The following is a 19,465-nucleotide window of genomic DNA, read 5'->3' on the forward strand; positions in this document are numbered from 1 at the left end:
ATGATAAAATGTACGTTTAAAAATTGATAGTTTTCTCACTGAAGAACTTAACTGACACTTTGAAAAATAATCCCTTATGTCAGTGGTTGGTATCTTTAATTTCAGTTTCAAGACAGCTTTTCATTGCTCATTTCATGTTTGCTACCAAATGTTTTAATCAGTAACCTAACTTCAAAACAGAGCATATCACACCTAAAAGAAGGGACAGGAGCTTAACTTTTGTTTTAGATATATTTTCTGGTAATAATTGTTTGTTTATTCTAGAGTTGTCCAAGAACTTAGTGATGTGTATAATGGTACTGAGATAAAATACTGAAGCTTTTTTGGCCTAGAAAATCATAGAATCATTATGGTTGAAAAAGACCCCAGAGATCATTTAGCCCAACCATCCACCTATCACTAATGCTTCCCTTCTAAACCATGTCCTTAAGTATAACGTCTACTCTTTCCCTAAACACCTCCAGGGACAGTGACTCCACTACCTCCTTGATTAACCTGTTCCAATGCCTAACTACTCTTTCTGAGCATAAACTCTTCCTAATATCCAATCTGAACCTCCCCTGGTGCAACCTGAAGCCATTCCATCTTGTCCATTCCATGGGAGAAGAGGCTGACCACTCACCTCACACAACTTCCTTTTATGGAGTTTTAGAGAGCAGTAACATCTCCCCTGAGCCTCCTCTTTTCCAGACTAAACAAGTCCAATTCCTTCAGTCACTTCCCATAAGACTTATGAAGGGTGTATGCTCCAGACCCTTCACCAGATTCATTGCTGTTTCTCTGGATATGCTCCGTTATTCTTCATCTGAAAATGCTTAATGACAAAAGGGTTACATTAAATCCTTTTCTGTAGAGTGAGGATGTACAACAGTAACTAAAAATAACCCCTGCTTCAGCTTGTGGGGACAGGAGCAGAAGGGAGAGTTGGTCAGTCCAAAAATAGTATCCTATATAGTATCCTACAAATTTACAGAAAAGACATACCTCATTTTACATGAAAACAAGGTTTCTGAAACAAAATATTGACAAACTTATCAATGACAGCATACATTTTTCTCCAAAATATTAGACTGTTCTATGAACACTAGAAGCTGTTTTTTTTTCAATGTGTAGGTATTTCTGATTTCTAGAACAGAATGTGCTTTTCTTTTGCTAACATTTGATAGATGGCCTGCTTTCTGCTGGCAGTGGTATTGCAGATAACCTCCTGCTGTCCCAGGGAAATCGCGTGTTAAGTGGTGCTACCTGTCAGAATTGGGAGCATGTATATACAAGCAGTATATCTGCCTACAAAAATTATTTTACAATACTTTCATCTGCAAGCTATTGGTGTTTTCAGTCATGGAGGATGTTTCTGCTCTTATTGTGCAGTGACACATCAGGCTGGGCATGTAAAGTAATGCAGTGTGACTGATACAAGCTGATGTTACACTTCACAGCACAATGCTTCATAATGTGTTATGTCAATGGGAGTGTTTTATAAAAAAAAAATATATATCTCCAGGAAAATCTAACTAATAACTATACTAACTAATAGAAGAAATAATAAATAACCTTCCCACCCATTTCCCTCAAAAAAGAAAAGAAACAAAAACACAGAGCAGAAAATGATTTGACACCCAAAAATGAATTCTGAAGGATCAGTAACAGCAATAATAGTAGGTTATTTTATAACATGCATACAGATAAAGAAGGTGAAATTATTTTGTTTTATATGGTCTGTTCTTTTTTTTACGGAGTAAGAATTACTTCACATTTGAGATCTTTCAATGCCATACATTTTTAGAGGAGGAGTAAAAGTAGTGTATCTTAATGTACTTCAAGGTTTCTTAGCTTATAAGGCAATATGTTTTCAAAATCCAAATACTGATTATACTGGATTTCGTTCTCTATCACTGATTTTAAGATCACGTAAGAAAATCTTAATCCTGAGTTCATTGTGGGTTCCTTTTTTTTTTTTTTCTTTTGATGTTGAACTTCTATGTCTGTTTTTCAATGTATATTTTTATTTGGTTTGTAAACCCATTTTTTCTTGGAGATCACTTTGCTATATAGAAACTACTGTGGTGATTTCTCCCTTGTTATTGCAGACTTCTTGCAGTATCTTCCTGTGAGTACTGCTAAAAAGAAATCTTTCCGTCTTCCTCTCTAATTCAGTTTTCCTATATCAAACTGTTTCATTCAATTGCTGATGATGTCCATTTTAACTGAGCACGTAAGTGCTATCTGCTGCTCAGACTTTTGCAGTCTGTGGTCAGAGAGCCAGGCTGTCTGTCCTGTATCTGGTGGAGTATTCACAGAGCTCAGTGGGTACTTTGGGTTCCTCTGAACTGATGTGCTCAGCATTTTTAATGTGCATCTTTTTCAGTGCTCAGTCTGAATGAGTGTTAAATCGGCTGGATGGTATCCCAGAAATTTCTAGCTTTAATGATGTATTACATAACAGCAAGTTCTCTTCTATCACAAAACACCACATGATGATCTCATGTAGACATGTATGAAGGAATAAACTGAAGCCATTCCTCGATGTTGAGAGCAAGACTAAGGCTGAGGCCAGCGCAGCTCCAGCCTGCCACGCTATGGCTCACTCCGGGAAGCACAAAGCTGTGCAGTGCGCATCTGGCTGCAAGGAGGCACAGTGCTGGAGCTGCACCTTCAAGAGGGAATAGCAAATGGATGCCATCAGCTTCTGCATGGTCTGAGTGGGAAGCTTAAAGGGTTGGAGGGAGTCAAAGCCTTGTCAGACACCCTCGAAGGAGCATCGCTTGTGCAGAAGTTTGTTAAATCTGGATGTGCAACTTTTTGTGCTCTTAAAACAGATGCTCACTCTCAGAGAAAAAGACAAGAAAGCCTCTGCAGTCAGCAAGTAGTAGGAATTGCTGTTAGGCTTTGATCTTCAGATGTTAGAATTGAGATCTTTCTAGCAAATGTGCTTGCAATTAATAATAATAATAATAATTTAAAAAACCAACAGTACAAAACATTCCAACAAGGGAAGAAAATTTCTTAAAATATTTTGGCCTGAAGGTGAGTAAACTTGCTTGATTAATCAATTTTATATCACCTTGCACAAATTAAACAAGAAGTTCAGAAACTACTGAAGCTTTAACACTTAGAATAAAGAAGATGGGAGAATTTAAAAGTGTTTGTTTTTATTTTATGACATTTTTGATTCCATGAGAAAAGTAACTTTCCTCTCCCTATCAGAGCCAGATTGTTATTTTGTTAAAATAATTATTTTATTCCCCAAAGGGCTGATTTGCTGAAGATTAATTTGACACTAACAATGGGGCTTAGCTAGGCTGCCCCTTTACCAGCTCATCTCATCTATCCAAGGATCATTTATTCTAGCCAGGTCATCTTGCACTTTTTAGAGAAAAAATTGTTCTTGACACCTGCCTCTGCAAAATTCTTTTTATCCCGTTACAGTGGAAGGTGTGACCATCTGAGAGCTAAAATGCTGGAGAATGGGGAGTACCTTCCCAGAATACTGGAGATCCAGTTCCATTATATAAGCAAGGTAAGACAGAAAAACAAACTGCTAATCTACATAATTAGCAGTTCTAGATAATAAGGTATTCTGTTGCATTTTCTGTACTGGGTGTTTGACAATTTACAACAGTTTAAATTCCACAAATAGTAATTAAATTGCTAGAGAGATGTCAAAACATAGAAGGCTGCCTAAAACCAGCATCTCATTAAGAGAGAAGTTTCCTCTGAGCAGCAAAATGTCTGCAGCAAAAGCCCAGAGCCTCCTGGGCTATCCCAAAGAGGAAAGAAAACACCTAAAGATGACTTTTTCCAAAGTCACATTCGACATTTTGTCAACTCTGCCTTTGGTATGAGAGAGGCAGGATGCATACATTGCAATTTTCCACCATATTGGTGTGATAACAGATACTCCCCCTAAAGCCCACAGAACATGTATGTTTAAGGACAAAGGGTTCTCTTCCTTTCTGCAGGTTGCAGAAGCATTTCTCACCACTGATGCTGCTGGGCGAAAGAAATGAACGTGATTGATTATGACTTTGATACACCTGAGGAACAGAGAAAATTCAGTAAACATCTCTGTGTTTCTGTCTGTCAACAGGATAGAGGTAACTTGCCTAATATGCCTTGCAATATGTTTCATAGCCACACAACATTGATCACAATCACAGTGTTTGACTATTATAAAATGAACATTAGTCTCCTACACTCTTCACAAGTTTGTTAAGGAAGTGATACTTTCCAAACCTGCAGTTCATACATTTCCAGAAATCCAGCTATTAAAGTTATTCAAGCATCTTCTGCAAAATATTCTTATCTTCACTGCACAGACATTTTGCAACATGCTGATCTTACTAATCAGGTGTCATTATTAGGCTGATTTGTTGTTATTGTGGACTTCATCCAGTTTCAGCTGCTCCAGGTAGTAAAGTAATACTGATTACATTTGCATTATATTTTTATAATTATTTTCATAATTATTTTCTGATAATCTGAAAAGTGAAGTTAACAGTAAGGAGAAGCTGACCTCCAGTTCTCTGTGTGATTGCTTTTGCTCTTCTGAACTCTCCCGGAAAATACTCTTTTATATTATTATTTTGTTTCTTGATGAAAAGGAAAATAGCCGTACAAGTACTTTGAAGCCTAATATATTTGGTTACAGTATTCAGTATTGGCTAGGAAAACAATTGAGGTTTGTTTCAGATCTTCTCAGTGCCGTTCTTACTTTCTTCAAGCAACACTAACAGCAGATACAGGAGCAGCAATAGAGAACTTTCCTTGATGTTTGCTGTTTACACTCACGATACCCTTAAGCTACACATTACCACTCACATTAGCTAGGTGCTTTTTAACCTAGAGAGGAAGATAAAACTGTGAAAAAGTCACATCTCTGGTACTTCAATAAGAGTAGCAAGAATTTGCCCTTGCTCTACTGCTGTTGATGTTTAGAAGCCCTGAGGAGTTTATCCTAAGTCAGCATTTATCTCTTTTTGTCTACACTGCAGATATCTATATTTGTGTTAATCAACTTTTTCCACCAGTGAAGAGAAATAGGCAGTTTCAGAGATCAATTTATCTCACTTGATGTTTCTCATTGCTTCTCACTGTTTCTTTCCAGGAATGAAGGGAGTCCAAATGTCAGTGTGCATGACTTTTTCTGTTTGGATGGATGGGACTTCTGATCTGACACACCTGTTCCAGTATCCTGGTAAGAGTCCCAGATGCAAACTGAACATCTAAGTCTAACTTCAGAGAGATCCACACTGGGAAGCACATGAACATAGATGCAACACATGAATGTCAGTGCATTTGCTTCAGAAGAGACCTCAGCTAAGTTTCTACACAACTATTGTGATTAGATATCTGCGTTAAAGTAGGACTAAAACAGATCTACTAAAAAAAAAACAAACCGAACTTCATTTCTTTATCCACTAACAGACAACAGAGGAAAAATAAGATGAAATGAGTGCAATATTGTCTCCTTCGTGCCCCCCCTGCCCCCCTTTTTTTCGGGCAGGGGGCTATGGGATTGAAATATTGTCTAGGTATTGCTGTAATATCTATGTCTCAGAAGAGGCAAGGGAAGAACTAAAACAGGCTGCAATCCAGCATCTAGGCAGGGGTCTGTCACTCTGCACACAGCTGGAGGGCTGCAGGGAACAGATGCACACTGTGTTACAAGTGCCAGCTCTGATAGTTACATGCTGTAGTACAGAGGAGTCCTTAGTCAGGTAAGTGCTTTCATACAGAACATTTCACATGAATTTTAGTTATTACTGGAAGGTTGAGTAACATTAAACCGACATGAAAACTGACTAAAGGTTACAGCCTTTGTTATTACAAATCTTTTGCAGTTAGCTTGGAGTTCTCTTGGGATGAGGGTGGTACAGGTAAGAGCAAGTGTTGTAATATGAGATCTGACATCATCTGATTTATTAATTGGCTTTTATGGTGGAATATGTTACCTACTTGATTCATCTTTTAAAAATGAAATTATTATAACTGAATCTTAACCATAGCCAAAAAAGGAGTTATCTTGGAATGGACTAGAGAAGCAGTGCACTGGTATTTGAGTTTGTAGAATCATAGAATAACAGAATAGAACCACAGAATGGTTTGAGTTGGAAGGGACCTTAAAGATCATCTTAGTTCCAACCCTCGTGCCAGGGGCAGGGTTACTATCCACCAGATCAAGCTGCCAGTGCTTTAGCCAGTCTGGCCCTGGATGTCTCCAGGGATGTGGTATCAGCAACTTCTCTGGGCAACTTCTTCCAGTGCCTCACCACTCTCACAGTGAAGAACTTCCTAATATCTAATCTGAACTTACCCTCTTTATTTAAAGCCATTATCCCTTGTACTATCATCACTACAATCCCTGATAAAGAATTCCTCTTCAGCTTTCCTGTGGGCTCCCGTTAGATACTTGAAGGCCACTATAAGGTCTCACTGGAGCCTTCTCTTCTGCTGTTGGAGCAGGTTGAGAGGAGGACCACAAAGATATCAAAGGGCTGGAGAGCCTCTCCTATGAAGAAAGGATCAGGGAACTGGTCTTGGTTTGCTTGGGGAAGAAAAGGCTCCAGGGAAGGCCTCATTGCAGCTTTCCAGTAGTGAAAGGAAACTTCCAAGAAGGAGGGGAGTGACTTTTTACATGAACTAATAGTGATAGAATAAGGTGGAATGGCTTTAAACTTAAAGAGTGGAAATTTGGGTTAGATGTTATGGAGAAATTTTTTACTCAGAGGACAGTGAGGCAGAGGAACAGATAGTCTAGGGAAGCTGTGGATTCTCCATCCTGAAAGTGCTCAAGGCCAGCTTAGATGGGATCCTGCGTAGCTTGATTTAATGAATGACAACCAAGCAGTTGGAACTAGGTGATCTTTAAGCATATTCTTTAGAAATGGTGTATTTTTCTTCTCTTAGGTCTCTGAAGTAGGAAGCATCTGTACTGCACACACCAAAGAATGACACTATGACCTGTTTTTCACTGCGTTGTTCATTTTGACATAAGGCATGATACCTCTTGGCACTGAGGTAAACATATGCTGTTAGATATGGTCATAATGAACCAACCATTTAAGTACCATAGCTAAGCCTAGTAGAAAGTATTGATAAACATATAACTAATGCTAGTTAAAATAACTTGAATTGCTTTTATCTATTGCTTACATTTGCCTAAAAGAATCTCCGTAGATGTGCTTTCACTAAGCTAATTTACATGGGGGGAATGTCTAATCAGTCTAATTCATTCTTTCCAGATAATATTCTTCCATAAGGGAAACATAATTTATCCATATGCTTCTATCCTAGACCTTTTCTGAAAATTATTTGAAAGCTACAACAATGTCTGTTAAATATCTCCTTGCTTATGATATGATTTTTTTTTTCTTTTAAAGTGTGAGGAAGGGAGGTATCTATTATTTTATCTTTTATTTTGGAAAAAGAGGCTTCATTCAGAGATTTCCATAGGACTTCTGTAATAAGAAACGTCGGTAATAAGAGTTTTGATTATAATATCTTCACCAGCTAGAACATGAAACAGTGCTTCATAATACTTTATAGAGGCCACATACAGTTAGTTTGTATTTTTGTTATCAGTCTTTTGTGTTAGTGTCTACTACTTTCTTTTAAACCTTTTTGAGTTGCTTTGCTAGAGTAGGACCCTATACGAGCAGTGCGACATACCAAAATGTAGTGTTATCTAAGAGGAGCGAGTGTCTCTGATTCTTAGGAAAATTATTTCTCATAAGAAAAAAAAGGGCATTTATAAAAAAGTGCTTTTGAAAATGGATATAGACAGAAGAAACTATTTAGGAAAGAGGAACTGAGACATTAATTCCCTGGTACTAGGTAGACTGGAATAATTTGTCTTAAATCGGTAACTAGTACATTACTCAGGCTCTACTTTTAAAGGAAAACTAGAGTTTTTGGCTGGGATACTTCAGGAAAGCTTTTTTTTTTTCTTTTTTTTTTTCCCCCCCAGACATGATGAGTGCCAGCTCTGAAGTGAAAGGATACAGGAACAGGCTGTATCTAACTGTGACTACACAGTGTTGAAAACTGAATCGTTAATACAGTAAAGTTGTGAGTGAACTCATCTCCCCACCACCACTTCTGCATCTCCCAGACTCAGAGCTCTCTTTTTGCCTTTGCTGAAAGCAAAAACAGGGACTCTCAGAGAGCTCTTCTAGACAGTGAGGGCACTGTAGCACATGAAGGAGCACACTGAATGCTGAACTTTGGTGTAACTGAGGCTTGGGAAGTTGCCTGAGGCTATGCAACAGCAGCAGCAGTGGGCCAGAAAGCTGCAAATGGGTTGTTACAAGGATAAGGAGCTAGAGAAATCTTGTAAGACCTCAAAAATAGCTGCAATGGGAGGGAAAGAAAAATGATTTGTAAGGTGTTGGCTGCGGACAATGTTGCTGGTCTGTTTGTTTTTAATCTAATTATAACGTGTAATTATGCCCAAGGAACCTTGAAGCTTGCATTTTTAAAGCTTGAAGTTGTATAGCCTTACAGGGAGCTTGAGCTTGGTACTTACCAAGCCAGGAGTTTCCTCTTGGGCTTGCAACAGAGACGGTGAGTCTTCAGGAAAGCTTTCTCCGTGTTTTACCCTCTCCATCTTGTTTTAACTGAAATATATCTTAGTTGTTACTAAGCATGGCTATGCTAGCCTTGCTTAGACCAAATAAGGTTGGATTAGGCAATTTTGGCCTAGCTATATGCTCATGCTCCAATGTTTTCATGTTAGCTAGTTTTCCCCCTATTTATTTAGTTAGTTTCTTATAGTCGCTCCATAAGTTCTGATAATTAGACAATCTTATGGACTTTGAACTTTTGTTGAAAGCATGCTTCTACTAGCACAGCCTCACTGTTTGCAGGAAGCCAAATCTGAGGGCAGAAAATGTGAATCAAGTTTATGCACAAAATCCTTTTAAAATTACTTACATTTTAATGTTTCTCCTCAAATGCTATTGTTTTTGTTGTTTTCAACAAACCCGCATTTGAAAATAAGAGTAAAAATAACAGATGACTTAGGGTACATTTTTAAGTGAACAAAAATCCTGCTTTGGAATTTGTTCACATGTGCTATCCTTCCACTCAGCTTTTATGGGAATACAGAATATATCTATACAGGAAAATCACAGTGCAAATTTCCAGCTATTACCTCGCTCACCTGGGAATGAGAAATATCTCAGCTGCACCTAATGACATAAATAGGGTGGAAATGGGAATTACTCTACTGCTTTACAGCAGAGTAGAAGGTAAGAGTTTGCAGTGTAAGCATATGTGTTCACAAACAAAGAAATTCATAAGAAATAAATTTGTCCTGATAAAAATAGTACTGATATCATGTCAGTTGTCATTTCCATAATTGAGTCTTGCTTAACAGATGTTTTATGAAATTTGCATAGTGATGCTGATGTTGCTTGAAGCTTTTCCTGCAACATATGTTGCTGTAGGTTTTTTTAGGTCAGTGATTACTGTACACACAGATGAATACAGAAGAGTGTTCCTAATTCTTTTTACTTTATTTGCTGATATCAAATCACTAGGCAAAGTGATAAATCAGATCTTGTCTTCCAAAAGTCAGTTTCACTGTTTCCATCATATTAAGTAAGTCATACTTCTAGACTCATTCAGGTTCTAGACTCATAATTCTGGTTAATGATTTAGTTAACTAATAACTGCAGCCAGCCCCAAATTCACAAACTTTATATGCCTAACTTGCCAGTCACAAACAAGTCTGTTAGAGACTTGATGGATGAGGCACCTGTAGCTTTCAGAGTCTTATTTTTGTATCCAATTTTAATCTGAAAGCTTGGGATTTTTCCTGTCTAATAAACTAATAAAACAGGATCAAGCCATGTCAGTAGTTACGGTGAAGGATGTGCCATCTCAGAGGGTGGTCTAATAGGAGCGGATAAACTCCTTCCTATTCCTCATTTAGCTCTAAATAACTGTCATGGGTCTGCAGCCAGTTTTGCTATCTTTTGCTGACATCCAACATCAAGATCCAGCCTACTTGCTGATAGAAAAAAGAATTTAGTATGCAGATAGACATCCAGTCTCAGCAGGTAAAAAAAAAAAAAAAAAAAAAAAAGCTAGGCAGAGAACTAAATTCTGCTTGCCTAAACTTCTTCTCAGACTACTTTTGTGGTGGTTGTTTGGCTTGATTTTTTTTTTTTTTTTTTTTAATTGAGTGAAAGACATTTTTATCTGGAGCAAAGAAGCTAACTTGCTTCACTGCTATTGACCTCTGACCCCTAAATGACTACAGTTGAGCAAAGATATTTATTTTCAATGTCAGTATTATCTGAAAATGAGATAACCTTATTTAAATTTCATTGTTCATGTGCAGATCTCAAGGAGGTTCTTTACACAGTAGGTAAGAATCATCATCCATGTTATCCGCAAGTGGAAAGGTAAGGCATGAGGCACTGAAAGCATCACAAGACCACCAAAGAGATGGCTAAAAATATATATATACACACCTTCAAAGACTGTCTGATGGCTATCTAAGAAGCCAAGCTCTTTTACTGGAGTATTACAGATCAATCAGGGAGTACCTTCAATATCTCTAACATGATATTTGAAAGATTATGTGGAACAATATCATAAGTAAATGAAACTAAAATGATGGGCTAACAGTATATGGTAAAAAAAACATAGAATATGGCACAGATAGAGTGAGCAGATGGTATTTTTTAATGTGGTTGCAGAGATGTAAAAATCAGGCAAAATATAATCATATAATGAATAGTAATGCTAATGTTTTTCTTTTTCTGCAGTGATTAAATGACTAGTATCTACTCTAAATTACTTTCCACTTTTCATAACCACAAATATTATTGTAGAGATTGTGTTTATTTAAAATACTCTTACAAAAGCTATATATTTACACTTAAGAGCAGTTAGTATTTTGTATAAGATTCACATATTAATAAAAGATACATGCTATTATTTTCATCATTTTTTTCAAACTGGAAAGTTAAAAATCTTACAAGAGTATATTATATCCCAGAGATCTAACCTGACCACTTCTGTTTAGATTGTGTTATCAGAGTAGAAAAGCACAGGGTTCTTGCAGTAACCTTTTAATAAAAGCAAACAAAACAAAAGAGAAACACCCTTATATGTTGTAAAGTTTTTACCAGCAAGAACCATTCTCTCATAAGCAATACCCACATTCAAATATTTCATTCCCTAAGTGGTACACTATATCTACAAATTTTCATTTCAAGGTTTTTATCTTACAGCAGGTTACAAATACATCCCACAGTACAGTGCCAAGGGAGTAATATCAAATAACAGCAATCACATAGTATCTGAATGAATTATGAGTGTGCAAAATATTTTATTCCCTGTATAGACCATAGATGGTTGGACTGATACAAGTTTTTGATTTTTTTTGTTGTTTTGTAAATGTAAAGAACTGAAATTAGTATTTCAACACACAGGACACATCAGAACACGTTGAAACTGTTCAACAGTCAGTGAAACAAGGTCTGTCAAGATTCAGTTTGAAATGATCCTCTTGTTTTTGTGGAAACATTATATGTCATACTTTCAACAGTAGGTTCATTGTTTTAAACACTACGCTCTAAAAAAAGGTGGGGAATAATTAAAATTATCTGAAGAAAAGACTTTTTTTTTTAATTGTTAAGGGAGTTATGTTTCTTATGTTAACATACTGTCTGAAAGAAATCTGCTTTAAAAGATGCCTGCTTTAGAAGGAAATGAAAACATGGTGTATTCTGCATAAAGTCAGAGAGAACTATAACATTTAATAACGTATTTGAAAGAAGGTACACTAATTTTCAGCTGGAGTTTCCAAATGTTATTTAAGTACTCTTAACATACTTAATTGGATGTTCCCTCACTCTCTCACCTGTCTTCTCATTTTCTTTTATTTCTGTTTCTTTTCAGAATGTTCAAAATGTTGATAACCTTGCAAATATAATGCACTGAAATATAATGTATATTGTAGAATCATAGAATCTTTTGAGTGGAAGGGACCCTTAAAGGTCATCTAGTCCGACTCCTCTGCAGTTAACAGGGACATCTACATCTTGATCAGGTACTCAGAGCCTGATCCAGCCTAATTACAAATGTCTCCAGGGATGGGGTATCCATCACAGAATCACAGAATTGTAGAGGTGGGAAGAGACCTTGAGAGATCATCAAGTCCAACTCCCCTGCTAAAGCTGGTTCCCTACAACAGATTGTACAGCTAGGTCTTGAATATCTCCATAGAAGCCATAGACTCCACAACTTCTCTGGGGAACCTGCTTCAGTGTTCTATCACCCTTTCTTGGAAGTTCTTCCGCATATTTGTAGGGAACTTCCTATCTTCAAGTTTTAGGCCATTACTCCTTGTCATATTGCTATGCACCACCAAGAAGAACCTAGCCTCATCTTTTGGCTTCCCACCTCCCTTTAGATACTTACAAACATTAATGAAATTCCCCCTCAGTCGTCTTTTCCCCAGGCTGAACATGAAAGCCATGTTACTCAGGCTTCCCTCATACAGGAGATGCTCTAGGGCCTTAATCATCTTTGTGGCCCTCCACAGGACCCCTTCTAAGAGATCCCTTTCTTTTTTGAACCATTGGCCACACTCTTTTTAATGCACCACTGGCATTCTTGGCCACCAGGGCACTGCTTGTGTATGACCAACCAAGACACCCAGGTCCTTCTCTGCAGAGCTCCTCTTCATCTCCTAACCTGTACAGATGCATGTGGTTATTCCTCCCCAGGTGCAAGAGACTACGCTTGCTCTTTTTCCTCCCTGCTCAACTCTCCTCTCTGTCCAGGTCTTGTTGAATGGTAGCACAGCCTTCTAATGTGTCAGCCACTCCTCTCAGCTTTGTATCATCAGCAAACTTGCTGAGAGTGAACTCTATCCCTTCGTCCAGGTCACTGATGAAGATACTGAACAAGACTGGACCCAGCACCAACCCCTGTGGAACACCACTAGTTATAGGCCTCCAGCCAGACTTGCACCACTGATCACAATCCTCTGAGCTCTGCTAGTCAGCCAGTTGTCAATCCACCTCACCATCTACTTACTTATCTCACACTTTATAAGTTTCATAACAAGGGTACTGTGGGAGACAGTGTCAAACGCCTTGCTGAAGTCAAAGTACACAACATCTACTGCTCCCCCCCATATACTTAGCCTGTAATGACATCACAGAAGGCTACCAGGCTGGTCAAGCATGATTTCCCCTTGGTGAATCCATGCTGACTATTCTTGATAACCTTCTTCCCTTCCAATTGCTTGAAGATGGCATGCAGAAAAAGTTGTTCCATCATCTTTCCAGGGATGGTGGTGAGGCTGTCTGGCCAGCAGCTTCCCAGATCCTCTCTCTTCCTTTCCCCAGACTCTCTCTTACCTACAGGGTCTGGAACTCCTGAGGGCTAGTCTTAATCTCTGCCTTCTCAGCATCCCCACCAGTAGAGCACTCACCTCATTTAGTAGGAGACTCACATTTTTCCCAGTCTTCCTTTTACTGCTGACATACGTAAAAGAAAAAAAAACAACAAAAAAAAAAACACTTTCTTGTTATCCTTTATCTCCTTTGCAGTGTTTAATTCCAAGACAGCCTCAGCCCTCCTTCAGGCCCTGAAAACATTCCTTTATTCTTCCTAGGTGAACAGGTCCTTTTACCACATTTCATGGACCTTCTTCTTTCCCTTTGAATTATCCATGAGTTCCTTGCTCATCCACACAGGCCTTTTGCCACCTTTCCCTGATTTCTTACTCTTAGGGATGCACCAATCCTGAGCATGGAAGAAGTGGTATTTACATGTCAACTAACTCTCATGAACCCCCTCGCCTTCTAATGCTCTAGCCCCTGGAATACTTCCAAATAGGTCTTTGAAGATGTCAAAATTAGCTCTCCTGAAGCCCAGGGTAGCAATCCTGCTTATTTCTTTGCTTCTTCCACACTGAACTCTGCCATCTCATGATCACTGCATCTCAACCTACCTCCAACTTTCACATCCCCAGCCAGCCAGCCCTTCCCTATTAGTAAGAACAAGGTCAAGTAGCGCACCCATCCTCATTGGTTCCTCTGCCACCACTGTCAGAAAGTTATCTTCAACACATTGCAAGAACCATCTGGACCTTGTGTGTCTGGCCATGTTGCTTATCCAACAAACATCAAGATGATTCAAGTCCCCCATAAGAACCAGTGCTGAGGATTACAAGGATACTTCCAGCTGTTTTTAGAAGGCCTCATCAACTTCTTCCTCCTGATCAGGTGGCCTATACTACACACCCACAGCAGTATCACCTATGTTAGCCCACCCCTTAATTCTTACCCACAAGCTCTCCACTTTTTCATCATTCACCCCTATGTGGAGCTCAATGCATTTTAGTTGCTCTCTCACATAAAGAGCAACTCCACCACATCTCCGGGCAACCCATTCCACTGCTGCACCACTCTTACTGTAAAAACTTCTTCATAATATCCAATTTAAATCTCCCCTCTTTTAGTTTGAAACCGTTTTCTCTTGTCCTATCACCAAAGGTGCTGCTAAAGAGTCTGTTCCCTTCTGTCTTATAGCCCCTCTTTAGATACTGAATGGCCGCCATCAGGATCACCTCCCTCAGCCTACTGTCTACGCTTCTTTTGATGCAGCCCAGGATACTGTTAGCTTTCACGTGTCCAGCTTACCATCCACCAGTATCCCCAGGTTCTTTTTGGCAGAGTTGTGCTCAATCATTTCATCCACTAGCTTGTACTGACAGTGGAGATTGCCTTGACTCTGGTGCAATATCATGCACTTGGATTTGTTGAACCTCCAAGTCCTCCTATGCTCACAGCCTGTCTAGGTCCTTCTGGATTGCACCCTGTCTGTCAGGTATGTTGGCCACACACCCCATCTTGGTGTAATCTGCAAAATTGCTGAGGGTGCACTCAACACCGCTGCTGATGTCTTTGGTGAAGATGTCAAAAGGGCATCAATCCCAGCACTGACCTCTGGGAGGCATAACTTGTCACTGACTTCCAGACAGACATTGAGCCATTGACCATCACTCTCGAGGTACAATCTCATAACCAGTTCCTCATCCATCAGACAGTCCACCCATCAAATCGATATATTTCCAATTTGGAGAGAAGAATGGAAGAATGTTGTGGAGCATTTTGTCAATGGCCTTACTGATGTCCAGATAGATAACATCAGTAGCTCTTCCCTTGTCCACTGATGCAGCTGCACTATCATAACAAGCAACAATGTTGGTCAGACAGGACCTGCCCTTGGTGAAGAGGACATATGAGGACAAATTTTGTGCATAGCACAGAACCACTAGAGTGAGTGGAATTATACCTGGTGATATTTTGCCCCATCCAACTCTGCATTTATCAGTCAAAGCAGATAATTAGATGTGTACACTTCCTTAAAATCTTATTTTTGCCAGAGGTTAGACATGTGAAGAATCAAAGTGACAGTCATGGAGGCTTTGGTTCAGAACAGTAGCAGGAGCTGTGCAATTGTGTGCATTTATATGCGTATGTATGCGTGTCAGTGCATATAAAAATATTTTTCAGACAAACTTTATATCCTAGATTTTAGAGAGGTCATTTCACATTATGTGACTTTAGGATTTGTTTTCCTGCAAGTGTTTTTATATCACATTTGTTAAGTGTGCAATGTGGAACTTTCTTATGAAATAGTGGTATAAGAACACCAAGAAGCTACCACAGAGCTTTCAAACACAAACCTGCATGTAGTAGGAAAGGGAAGTATGGTCTTCAGTTTGTATAAAAAAAATGTAATTAAATTTAGGAGTAACTATGAGAGGAAGAGAAACCAAGTAAACCACATGTTCGTGAATACAGCTGTGACTTATTACTGATCTTAAAATAATAAATACTATGCAAAGATAGCTTAAAAATTCATGAGTAGTATATAGAATATCTGCCTTAAAAAGAAACAAATTGAAATACGCTGGCAGTTTTTCATTTCCGACTAGCAGAAGATATGAAAGCAGTCTATTAAATAATGACTGACATACATAGGTATTCCTTGCTTCTTGCACCACAAAAAACAAAGATTATCATGTTAAAGTAGAATTTAGTAGGTCTAACACCGGTATTAGGACCTTGAGGACTTCTTCACAGAGGGTGCTAGAGTTTTTGGGACTTAATGTGAGTTCAGATTGGGACTGGACAAGAATTTTAGGAATATTTAGTTCTGGGAAGATACTGTTTAAAGCCAGAATCTGCCATGTAACAAGCAAGGACAGTACGTCCCATATCTGCATGGCAGGAGAAGAGTCTAAGAAAGTTTCTCATTTGTTGTCACTTTTTTTTTTTTTAAATCTCTGTAGGAATGTTGCATGAAGGATCATAAAATATGAAACAGCAAATAACAGATGATATGCCATAAACTGTGTTTGCACTTGCCTTTAAGTTTGCTATTATGACTTATTGTCAGAAAATTTTAAAAGTTTTGTCAGAGTTTTTATTTTTGCTGTAGTGTACATACATATAAACTATAGTGCAAACATTTCCAGAAACATAGCTTTTTGATGTACTTCTTTATGAAAGCACAATATGTTTGCATGTATGCTGGTTTTGTTTTAGAAGTTTAAATTGTTTCCCCAATGAAAGTTAAGATTTCTTGTATTTTAATATTTTCCAATCAACTCTACTTTTATATTCTTCTGAAAATTCTTAAGTGGATTTTTTTTTTCAGCCAGTCTTGGATCTGTAATTTCTAAACTTCTGAAAAGCAACATAATTAGCCTTTCAAATACTGTATGTACCCATTTACTGTTATCACTATTATCACTTATCTACTGTTATCACTATCATGATATTTGAAATATTTTATGGTGTTGATATGTAAGTGTGGAAATGGCGAGTCAGGAAATTCCAGTAAGGAATTTGCTAATTCCTTATTCTCACGGGTTTTGATCTGCCTCCCCCCCGTTTCCCCATGCCCTCACTTACATAGCTGTGGTTTATTTAAACCACTTTCTTCAAAATGTTTTGTCTGTTTAGCACAGTCCATCTCAAGCTAATGAATGAATCAGGAAAGATAAAATGTGGCAGTGGTAGCCTCAGGTTACTCACAAATGGTTGGCATTTGCAACTGAGAAAGTGGAGGAAAAAGTGGTAACTGAGTTAATTACTTGCTGACATTGATATATAATTACTGCATTTCACTGGATTTTGCAGAGATTCATAGCTTACTAGCTTTTTAAATGTAGTTAACCTAACTAAATGAAATAAGATAGGGAAGTTTATCAACTGCTGACTGTATGGTAGAAACCATAATGCCACAAGCCTGACCTTTTCATACCTTCCTTACATATGTAAGAGAGATGGGTATAAAGCTATGTAAGACTTTGTGGCTATCTACAGTGAATCTGGGACATCACTGTGACCCTTACTGCACTGTGAAGGGGGGGGGGGGGGGGGGGGGAAACCAAGAAAAGGAAGTGTGGTGCTGAGCACTTACTGTTTGGTTTTGACATCCCACTGGAAAACAACTATCATACTGCAGCATTACATTTCATCAGGCATTAATTTTTAAATAATGTTATCATCAAAACAATATTACACCATTTATATAGAAGATTACAGAAAAGTCTTATGCTTTCCTTAGGGCCCATAATCAAGTCTTTTTTCTGCGTAATCAAGAGAGCGGTTAAACAGCTGAGAGTCATAAAAGAACAGGAAGAATTTTAAGATGCAGAGAAATTAAATTTGCTCCAGTTTTCAAAGGTAAGCCCGCATAGTTTTCTTAAAATTTAACACTGAGGCCAAGAGTGAAGAAAGGTAGGTTTGGGAGGGTACAGAAAGCACTGTGAAATCCTGTGTATATCATGACAAGATATACTGTCACTCCCTGAAACTTACACAAGTCCAAATGATATAAAATGAACTTGAATAATTGAAACAGAATTTGACCTACATGTTCCCATTGTTAAGCATAGTAAATATTGAAGTTAAAGCAAAATAGAATTTACTGTTCATAGTTTAGTATATTACAGATGTTTTATGCTGAGAAGTAATGCTGTGTGAAGTTATACAACTTTGACACTTTGACTGCTTAAACTGTCTACCACACATCTATTCTGCTCTTGATTATGACCTTCTGGTACAAAATGTCGCCATCTAGGAGGTTTTCCATAAGAAAAAGCAATAGGCACTATATTGAAATGAAATGAAAAAAGCTTAAGCTGGTGTGATTTTGAAGAGCCACCACATTAGATCAAAGGCTTTTTTGCCTTCATCACTAGAATGAAGAGATAGAATTTATATGCTATACCTTTTCCCCATGCACACTCAGTGTAACTCTCTCTTTTTTTTTTATTATTTTTATTTTATTTTTTTTACTTCCCCTTCATTTTAGTATGGTTTCAGCATTGCCTTTTATTCTTCATTTTCTCCTCTTACTCTCTATTTTGGACCTTTCAGATTCCTACAACTTTGGTTGAAAAATCCCATGTAGCATCCCAAACCTTTGTTTGAACTCCAGTCCTTTTGTACCCTATGTTATCTCTTGACTCCTGCTGCCATCTGAGAATCACTCAAACTATGAACATGTAACTATCTTCCCTCAAATTTCTCTTTACTGCCTCACATCTCTTGAATTGTTACAATTAATAGGCTTAGTCTTAGGCTTCTGTTTTTCTCATCTCCAGTATTAGTTCTCTATCATCTTCTTTCTTAAATTTCATCAAGTTGCCACTGCTCCCTGTAGTGTTTCTTTTTTTCCTTTTCCCCCTTTCTGAGATAGCAAAGAAAATGTAAGGTTTGAAAACACTTTAAAAGAAGATTCACTTATTTTAAGAATAAATATTTCCAATCTCTTTTCATCACTGCTTGTTTCCCATTGAGCACAAGCAGGAAAATGTGAGAAGGCTCCACAGGCTCCTTTGCTTTTTCTTGTATGTCCCCTTGAAGTTTTAAATGTAGTGTTCACTGTTTCCCCTTGAAGAAGCAGTTCTATGGAGAAAACTGAGTCTTGGCATAATCTGTTCTCTAGAGATAAGTGGCCTGTGTTTTTTTTTTCTTCTTTCTTTCCTTTTGTTTGTTGTTTTTTCTTTCCCAGCCAAGACCAGACATGGTTGGAAATCCATGTGTTAACACAACTGCTAGGTTTTTTCAGTTTTTGAAGCTTCTGTATAATTCACTGCACTTCACAGTGCAACTAGTAACTGATACTGTAAATAAATACATTTAGTCATACGCACTTCCAACTTTATATGCATGCATGTACACAAACTAAGTCATTATAGGAACAGCTATTTGACTGCCAATTCTTCTCATTTTCTTAGGCAGAGATGCTCTGCCACCAACTGATAAACTAAAAGACATTGAGATAGAAAGTAATAATTAAAAATAATCTTCAGGGAAACCTAGAAGTACACATTAAATCTCATTGATTAAAGTATATTTTAACAGATGCTTAGCTTCAGTTAAAGAAATAAATAATGAGTCTAATTTAGCAG

The 19,465-nt window shown here is 37.9% G+C and overlaps 1 protein-coding gene across 7 annotated transcripts in view; it reads left to right on the plus strand.

Moving 5' to 3' along the window:
* LOC101750640 (translation initiation factor IF-2-like) overlaps positions 1 to 19,465 on the plus strand; it is a 255,334-nt gene that overhangs the window by 218,394 nt on the left and 17,475 nt on the right. For 4 of the 7 annotated variants that reach the window (XR_005859869.2, XR_005859868.2, XR_006939151.1 and 1 more), the window contains 4 exons: positions 3,430 to 3,520; positions 3,963 to 4,097; positions 5,108 to 5,197; positions 17,614 to 17,732. The gene's annotated coding sequence lies outside the window, so the exon portion shown is untranslated. Of the gene's footprint in view, positions 1 to 3,429; positions 3,521 to 3,962; positions 4,098 to 5,107; positions 5,198 to 7,969; positions 10,065 to 12,074; positions 16,761 to 17,613; positions 17,733 to 19,465 lie in introns of those variants that run through there. The other 3 variants (XR_006939153.1, XR_005859874.1, XR_005859873.1) reach the window with 3 other exon arrangements.

Source organism: Gallus gallus, chromosome 4 (genome assembly GCF_016699485.2).
Source record: "Gallus gallus isolate bGalGal1 chromosome 4, bGalGal1.mat.broiler.GRCg7b, whole genome shotgun sequence".
Classification (NCBI taxonomy): Eukaryota; Metazoa; Chordata; class Aves; order Galliformes; family Phasianidae; genus Gallus; species Gallus gallus.